This window comes from Dysidea avara, chromosome 8, assembly GCF_963678975.1.
Source record: "Dysidea avara chromosome 8, odDysAvar1.4, whole genome shotgun sequence".
NCBI classification, from domain to species: domain Eukaryota; kingdom Metazoa; phylum Porifera; class Demospongiae; order Dictyoceratida; family Dysideidae; genus Dysidea; species Dysidea avara.
This window is the reverse complement of record NC_089279.1, coordinates 2452649-2463207: the sequence shown is the minus strand read 5'-3', so window position 1 is coordinate 2463207 and position 10559 is coordinate 2452649.

The following is a 10559-nucleotide window of genomic DNA, read 5'->3' as shown; positions in this document are numbered from 1 at the left end:
AGGTAAAACTAAGCCCAAAGAAGCTTTCAGATCGACCCGAAATGCTTTCAACAAGTTGCTACGGAAGTTTAAAAATACTTTTAGGACATAAAGTAATGGCTAAGCTATAGCTTTGATTGCTCTAGTAGTTACTTGACTGCTCTATTAGATTGTTTTAATGTAGTGCAAGATGAAATGTAAAGTATTGTTGAGGGTTTAATATATAGCTATAATAGATGTTTGATAAATGCTACTGCATACACCCTATACTGAAATACAGTGGTATATGGATAATCACTAGGACAGATTGTCACTATAGCAAAAATAAGCTGCCACTGAGCTAAAATTAAAAGGGATTTTTGTTGAAACCACAGAAACCCACCACTGTTTGGCTTCTATACTATTGTCAGTATATACTCCATACTATGTGTGTGTGTGTGTGTGTGTGTGTGTGTGTGTGTGTGTGTGTGTGTGTGTGTGTGTGTGTGTGTGTGTGTGTGTGTGTGTGTGTGTGTGTGTGTGTGTGTGTGTGTGCACATTTTATGCATGTATTCAGATGTTGATGAAATTTAAATAGCACAGCCAAACAATTCTTAACAATTGTGCAAAATAATCTATTAATATTTTTATTAATTGGTAGCTAATACATTAGAACTTACTTGATAGGATATTTTTTTATTAATTGGTAGCTAATACATTAGAACTTACTTGATAGGATAATAATAATATTACAGGATTGAAAATTTAAAAGAGATTTGATAAGAAAATGTTTTGTACATAAATGATGTGCAGAATATAATGCCATGCAAAAACTGACTATGCATAGATAGCTACATGAAACATCAGTAGGAATTGCATGCAATGGCCAGTGTGTGTTGGACTGTGGGTAAGGTTGATCCTTGCTTTGACTGTGTACAGCAGTGTCAATTGATCCTTCAATTTCTTTTCACTCTGACAAATGTTGCACTTTAAACTGAATGTACCGTCAGCAGTAGAGAACCTCCTGTCTGCATGGAATTTCCATTATTGTGGCTTCAACTTCATGTTAGGTTTTTTGACCAGAAATGTTATTTCAAGGTACTACTATAGATTTTTTACTATGTACAACACAGACTTGTTTATTCACTTGTCCCTATGGGACTATGGCAATAATGAGGTATATAATTATGTGATGCATGAAGTCAGTGTAAAGATCATATGAATATAAGGTTCACCTGATTGATTAGTTGGTACCAGTGTTGAAGTATGTTGCTCCTTGAACTTCATTTTTATGGACTGCGATGGATGCTATCTGCTCTATCACCACACCTCCATAGTAAGGTTTGTCATTAAATTCTCTTGAGTGGAACCAGTTTTGCATGATGCTAAAGTCCCACCTTACTGCACAATGTCACAGAGTGGTAGAGTAGAGTAGAGTTGTAGATTAGCAGTACTGAAGTCATGATCACCACATGTGTCATGGACACAGTCAGCCAATCACCAACCTTGTCTCAACAGTGAAGACAACTTCAGTCTATAGAGAGTAAATTTTGGACTCTGAGATAACGAAATGTTAAATCGTTAAAGTATTGAACAACTTGGACAGTTTTGCAGTTTCACCATCCTAGTATCTAAAACTAATGTAATGTTTAGGTAGCTAGCTATACAGAAATGTCTCAGGGAAAGAAGATATGCAATCGGCTTACATTTTTGTAAACCATATAATGGCTGGGGACAGTTCTGAACAGTTCAAAAATTTTTAGAACATTTCAAACACAATGGTTTCATCAAAACACGGATTTCAAATAATGACACTGTTACAGTTCTGTGACATAAGAATCTTTCAAGTGGCATGTACTAGTCACCAATGGATGATCTTAGTATTGTACTAAGAAGCATTGTTCAACTAATAATTTGTTGTACAGGCAAAAGTTTTGACATCAGTTATAGTGTTCACTTTACAAACAGCGTAAGAAGTCTGAAATCTTAGTGGGACGTAAAGTAAGACTGTAGAGAATGAATGTACATCTAAATTTGTAAAAGTTTACATGACAGTTTGAACTTAAAAATAACAGTTCTAGCAGATACAATATAATCTTCAAACTGTTAAGAGTTATGCTTCTCTATGCATCATCACAATATAAATATAACAGAGGTTTGTTACAACACTGAATCATCCACTGGTAACTGGCACATGTCACTGAAGAGTTCTTTATCTCTTGAACTATAGCTACCATTTAGCCATATACATACGTAACTATCATTTGAGATCTGTTGTGATCAAATCTTCATTATACATGTGGCTGAAAAAATTGCTTTTCAGCTAAAAACTATCCCATTATGGTTTGAAGTAGTGCAACCCATTAAATTCTGGTAATACCTTCTAACTGGTCCTTGTCTCCTGTTTCTATAGCAAGCCTACACAATTGTCCAGACTATGATCTATTACACAATAAGCCCCTTAATGATTTAAACTGCTTCTAAGCCACATACCTGTTTGTCACAGTAGGCTGTTGCAGCCATGCTGCTATTAAAACACAGTTTTTAGTTTTCTTGCTAGAAATATTTGCAAGGCACAGCTAGTAAGTTTTTTTAACATGCAACTTACATATGGAACTAATAGTTAAAGCCATTCTTTAAAGCTGAGTTTAGTGATTCAGTATTCAAGTCAGCAATGAAAACTCCATGCTGGCCCACTTACTTAAAAGTACTGATCAGCACTAAAGAATTACATTGTACATACAGTAGTTGCAAGTCTGAGTGTCAATTCTACAACTACTCAAAGAAATTTATGGATATACTTTTAAAGTGGGGGAAAACCAGGTGGTCTGTTTTTTACTTCAGACTTGTACAAATGAGGATTGCAGCTTTAGGTGATCTCTAGTATGTGCCATACATACTCTCAATAATCAATTACATAATACGAGTTATATAGATACAAACAGCTACAAGATATACAGTATATTCGGATAGTAATATGATATCTGCATGCAAACACATCATTTGTATGTAAAGTGTATTTTGGTAATTCTGACTACACTGAACAATTAAATGTTTCATAGATTTGTCTAATGAAATTTCTACACACTTGTGTAATAAGTTACTATATGTATTTTGCTATTTCATTCATTTGATTTCTGTAGGTGTGTCTGTGTCATATTGTTGTTGTTAATAAATTACACTACACAGGAAACAGCACTGCTCCACCAATGCTTCCCAAAATATTGTGATATCTATGTATAGCTAACTTAGTAACAAGTTAAGCTACTTGAGCAATATGTAACTGTGCATTGCAAAGCCCCCATTATGCCTCATGTCTATAACAGTGTAAGGAAAATCCAGGAAGTTTACAGGCTATAGTAGGGATCCATCATTACAATAAAGGTACTTAATTAAACCATCACTTGAAGAGCATATATAATTCCTGTATAAGAGTGATTATTGTAAGCTTGAAATCATTGGAGGAACTATATCTCTGCACATCAACATAGAAAAATAGTCAATTGAAAATAATTCAGAATGTTACTGAGCTAAAAAGTGATAGACAACAGACTTTAGGACAGACTAGCCCAGTAATAGCACATGATCACAACTACTAACTAAAATAATGTACTAAATATAGATTATGAGGTATACTGTTACAAATTCTTACATGGTCACAAGTGTTGTAATGTGTTACTAAGTATAGACTATGATGGCACTTTTGGGAGATATCAACAAAGCAATGCTATTTCCTGTGTGCATTTTGTGCTGTATTGACAGTAATTAATGGAATTAACACATGTGTCTCTCAGATGTACATTGATGAATTCCCTTGTGGCTTATATAATACCCTTGTAGTTATGTTGTGTGTGCACATGAGTTGGTCAACCACACTTATGTATACAGTGCTCAGTAAGTTTCTATATTCTGTTTGATTAAAAGTATTTATGTGAATGTTGTGCAAGTTTGTGGTGTGTATATTCTTAACCACATCAGACAATTAATGGCAAAATAAATGCACTCATTTACTGTGAGTCAAAGTTTGGGTTTATATATGAAGGTCTAAAGAGGCTGTAGCCTGCTTCATGTTTAAAGAAAACATGATTTACATATGTGAAGTTGACTTTGGGGGAACAGTGCCATAGGGATGACTTTAACACTCTTTTAACCAAATGAAAGTGTATTGCATAACTCCATTATCTTCAAACAATGATTCAGAAATGCATTGCAACTCAGTCAGTAACACAATGATACTCATCTTGATGTTTATCACAATACCTGGTTATATACCCGTAACCCTGGTGACAGCTACACAAGTCACTCAAAGGATATGATCTCAAACACAAACTGTAGCATTATTATTTGAAGTTCATGTACATGTGGCAATGAAGCTGGTGGAGTTACGTAGTTTGTTAAAAGCTCTAAATATTTTCAACTCAAAAACTGTCCCCATGCAGTCACGTACGTATAACAGGGTTTGAAGAAATGTAAGCCATTTATATTCTGGTGATCTTTCCTTGTCTCCTATTTCTACAGAAAACTTTCAAGACTGTCCAGCTGCAGCTGTATCTTCAGAGCAGTCCAGTTACAAACTAAATCCCTACAACAAAACAATCAGTGAAGATGCACATCACCCAATTGCAGCCCTGCTGCAGTTGAAGGAATGTCACTTATTGTCGTGGTAATAAAGTATGTTCATTAGAAAAGCACATGCCGCACAGACACTGCATCAAGTGGTTTTCATGTTGCAGAGTGTCATGGAGTATATTTCTGCACACTGCATGTCGTCCATATATGTAAGCAGACTGCCGGTAGTGTATCTTTATAGTATATTCTGACATAATTACAATCAAGAGTACCTTTTGTGGTCAACAGTGAATAAATGGCAACGTGGTGGAAGGAAAGGGAAATGAGTATCCATGATAAACAAATTTAATGACAAAGTATTATTCTATTATTAACTCTTGGTATTATTAATAAACTTCACCAAAACAGCTATCACCGGTCTAGTACTAAAAGTAACCACCATTCTGAAAGAGTTGCCATAGACAAGAGAATTTAATGACTTGTGAAGGAACAGTGTACATATATAATCTGAAGAGTAATGGTTTGCTCTCTATAAGTTCAGAGCATACTTCCTCATTTCTTAAGAGATTGGTATACCTGTATATGGTATGTAACTGGAAAACTGGAAAATTTATTTTAACAAAGATGATGAAATATGATGACAATGTAAATCACACCCAACCAACCATGTCAGACAAGATTAATGTAACCACTAACCTGGGTGTGGTGTATGTATCATATCCCTCCACATGTGTAACTTACTGACAATTCTTGGCAAGTATTATAATCCTTCCCTACTGTGTAAGCATGCACACATGGATGGGAGTATGAGAAAATCAGCCCTGTATTACATACAATATACAATGGAAGTGCATATACGTACTTTGGGTGGGGCATGGACTAACATTAGGTTGTGATGCTGGCCGGGCTTTTATTGATACACGATCCTCTTGATTATTATTCCTAATAGGTCACATGCAACATTGGGAGTAGTCAATAATTGGTTGTAAATTGACATTTATTCCACTACTCAAAACAACAGAAGCATTCAAATGACAGTATGCCAGCACACACACAGTTTACTAAAAATGTTGATACCTATTACAATATTTTACACACACCTGCAATTACACAGCAAGATTAATTCTCCAGTAATCCAGCATCTCGAATGGTAGCTACATCCTAAAAGTACATACACACAATGGAGAAATGAATATGTGTAGATTGACAATGACACATTCATCTCCATACACTTGATCAGCATTCTTCAATGATTATGGTATGAAGGCACAATGCTTCACTACATCTGATTTCACAGGATGCTCTTAGACCATACTAGTCTGATATGATAATAAAATATATTATGACCTTATTTAACTCCATAAGTTGTACGTAGCTTTCCTAGACCTTCAATATAAGACTTCTTCTCCATAGTATAGTTCCAGTGTCTAATTCAGTTGATTATTTCTTTGATTATTCACATAACACAAATACTTTATGACATGTATATACATACTCACAAGGTTTGTTCACTGAGTACATAGAAATGGTTTCAGTTTGAGCTTGATACATTTTGAGTAAGCATGTACAAGATGAAAGCTATGTGCAAGTTTAAAGTTTGCACACATGGATGGGAGTATGAGAACATCAGCCCTACATATAGTATACAATGGAAGTGCATATTATGTACTTTGGGTGGGGTGCATGGCCCTGGTACATGTAACATTAGGTTACGATGCTGGCTTTTATTGATACATAATCCTCTTGATTATTATTCCTAATTAGGTTACATGCAACATTGGGAATGGTCAATAAATTGGCATTTATCCCACTACTCAAAACAACAGAAGCATTCAAATGACAGTGCTCACATACACAGTTCACTAAAAATGTTGATGCCTATTACAATATTTTACACACACCTGTAATTACATAGCACGACTAATTCTGCAGTAATCCAGCATCTCAAATGGTACATCTGAAAAATACATGCACACAATGGTTGAACTGAAGATGTGTAGATTGCCAATGACATGTTTCATCTCCATAAACTTGAAAGGCATTCTTCAATGATTATGGCATGAAGACATAATGCTCCACTATATGCTCTTAACCCATACCAGTTCTGATATGTTAATAAGATACATTATGACCTTATGTCTTTCCTAAACCTTCTATAAGGCTTCTTCTCCATATTATAGTTCCAGTGTCTAATTCACACTGCAATAAAAAGTGTATTATGTGATAAGCTCTAAATGTAGTATGCATAAAATGTACTTCAGTAGGGCATGTGATGTGTAGGAGATAATAATAGTTCACATTTACTAATAAGGCAAATGCCAACTATCATCTACTACACATCACATACATTAAAGGAGTGAATGCTATGTACAACACATTTACAGCATATCACATATGCACAAATACATGCACACTTTACTATAGTGTCAGTTGATTATTTCTTTGATTATTCACATAACACAAATACTATATGACATGTATATACACACTCACAAGGTTTGTTCAGTATATAGAAATGGTTTCAATTTGAGCAAACAAATGATCTTGATACGTACACTTGAGTAAGCATGTACAAGATGATGAAAGCTATATGAGTTTAAATTTATTGATATGTTGATTTTCTTTTTAATGCTTTCTACAATGTTTAATGTCCACATGAGATAAATTTTTTTGAGGTAACAGGAAAGTTTGTAAACTATGCACACAATTGCAGTTACACCCAATATATACATCTGATTCAGTATTAGGATGATGTTTCCAGAACATTTGCTGTAATGTATGTTGTATGTGTGTGTGTGTGTGTGTGTGTGTGTGTGTGTGTGTGTGTGTGTGTGTGTGTTGAATAATATAGTGGATATGAAGAGTAGCAGTAAACAAACTATCCACTCTATTACTATGGCCTCTTTCATTGTATGCATTTTAAAGAGCATGCTACTGTAATGACAGTAAGACAGTAGTGCCCCCTGATGTCTACATCAATATCTATTAATTGTATTAAAATTATCCATCAGGAAAAATTTGTCATCAACTACATTCCTGAGATATTAAAATGAGAAGATCATCTTCCTGTCAACCGGCTGTGTATGGGTGCTTTTGTGTAGGTTGATATACATTGTTCCATTGCTATAATTATAATGACTGGTCATTTCTAGTGTTACACTGTCATTGTGATTTCTATCATGTGTTTAACAGGACCTGAAGTATTGTTAATTTATCATAATAATAATTATTTGGCACTTACAAGTTTTGCTGTATGTATAAGATGTCAGTAGTGCATAAAATGGTCAATGGGTCTTTGTGGTGGTAATACAGCTTGACCGGTGAGCCTGCTCCAGTCACCTAAACTGATGTCTATATCACTGTACTATACATGTAGTGCATGTAGCACAAAACAGGTGATCTTAATAATATCTAACAGCACTGTTCAAGAACCACATAGCTAGGCTTATCACCTGAGAATGCTGTTTAATATACCCTATTTTATTGCCATTATGATATATGCATATTAATTTTGTGATCTGATACTGAATCCCATGTATTAACATTAATATGCTGGACGTGCATCACCTAAATGTGTTGGTAATGCTCAATCTTGCATTATACCAGTTGATTTAGCACACTACGTACATTGTAGACACAGAGCAGTTGTCTGTACAGATCTTCCATCCACACCACACATACTGTATTTGAACATTGTAGGAGTGTGTGTTGTTGACTTGTTGCGTCAAAATAATGGCATCAACTGCCTGATTGTTGAAGCTACCTTGAATGTACCAGAATTAAGCAAACACATAAAAATTGTATCTTGTGAGGTATCAAACACATTAACTAACATTGGAGAACACCTAATTTGTTAGCGCAGAACATACTCTGGCATAAAATGGCATCTTACAGGAAACAGAGCTTATAACAGTGTTGTAAATCAGTGTCCATATTAGGAAATGATGCTGTAAAGGATTCTGACTGGTATTGAAGCAGCTCAGCACAAACATGGAATATTGGTGTACTATCATTCGCCACTAGTCATATGAGGGAATATGATAGGCATGGTGTAAAGTATATAATTGTGGGATCATGTTTACTGTGTTAATATGAGAAGTACTCTGTCTAGTTGGGAAAGCAGCAGCAATAATCAGCTGGAAAACTTTGATAGTGGCTTTTTGAATATATTTCATGGATTATAGCTTGTGGCCTAGTTGCGTTAACATGGAAATTTTGTGTATAACCCATTCGATAATGATTGTGGCAAGTATTTTGCCTATCAGAAGACCTGGCACTGTAGTGTATATAGCATGCTACTATACATAATACATACAGCACTTTGAATTCTCAAATGAAAAATGCTGCATAAAATTACCAGAGCCATTTTTGTTGATTACATAACACATATACATTGAAAACATGCCTGCAGCTCACCACAGTTATCAAATTTCAGGAATGATCATCTTCTCAATGTGTTAACATGTATACAATACATTTGTGTTTATAGGAGTTCACATTGTATAGATACCAAAACACTAACTATGGTACCCACAATCAGGTGGCTTTCATTTGTGCCAAAAGTGTACTTTAAATTTATAGCTGTCATGGCCGGTACAAGCTAGCCAATCATCTTAATGATCAGTGACGATACACTGATGATATTCCAATATATATAACTAATCATAGTATAAAGTGTTATTCAACTCATATCACATGATGCATACCATGCTAATAATACACTGACTAAGGGTATGTAGAAGTGTGTATACTCCACTTCACATTTGACATGTGATAACTGTACATTCTGAATGGGTCCATACAATTAAAGTGTTAATAATCTCTCTATCTGTAGTGTTTAGTTGTAAAAGTTATGAACTACTGTAGCTAGCTATACTATGTTGTAGTTCAGGGCAATGTACAAGATAACAAAATTAATGAAGAGTTTATCAATTTTCACTATTACAGCCACTTCAACTTCACCATACACATGCAGAAGACCAAATATGCTCACCGGCTCATTCACCAACTAAACAGTTTACTTACTGTCATGTTTGTTTATTGAACTTCCATGCTGAATCTCTATAAAGTATATACGTACAACATACTCAGATGAAGAATGTTGCATTGATTTTATGCCGGCAGTTACTGAAAAGTTGTGATCATTGTAAAAAGCTAAAAAGTAGCCATAGCTACAAAATGAACAGGCTCTATAATGTAGATGATGCAAATGTTGACATGATACTGATGTGTGTCTTGAAGTTCAAATGAATTGCCTAACAATTCGTCATATAACAGTTGTGCAAGAAAATCTATTTTATTATCATCATTATGTATCAACTTGCTTGGTGTAAATGAAGAGTTGCAAATTGTTTAGCAATTGAAAAGATTTGATAAGAGAATGTTTTGTAAGTAATGACCATATATGTCATACTGAGTGGGGTTTGGAACTACGAACAAATAAGTGGCTATGCTGCATAACCTGATTCCCCATGCAGCCCCAGTATTCAGGCCATAACTTTGTATCAGAAATTTTAAGGTATGGTTACGTAGATATCTAGTGTTATATACTGGGCCTCCTCCGCATGTATAATAGTCTTCAGCTAACTATACAATGACCGTTTACTACAACACAGGCTGTTTCTTCTACGTATATTCTCTACAGTAACAGTGGCCTACTGCATTAATCAAGTGTGCGATATGTAGACTCCGTTATTGGAATGAAGTCTCGCATAAAAATCATGGTAATATTATAATAAGTTCACCCGATTAGTTTATTGGACCAAGTGTTCTGAACAAGTAACATATTGCCCATTGAAACAGTTTACGTTTGTGGACTGTAATGGATGCTGTCTGCTTTACACCACACCTCAATTATAGTAAAAGGTTTTTGAACAATTCTCTTGAGTTGTGCATGTTGCTATGGAGTAAAGATTGGTCTCCTTACAGCACAATATTCCTCAGAGTTGTAGAGCAGAGTTGTAAGTTAACAGTATACATTATTCGCTACATGTAGTTGGCCAGTCATCAACCTTGCCACAGCAGTGAAAATA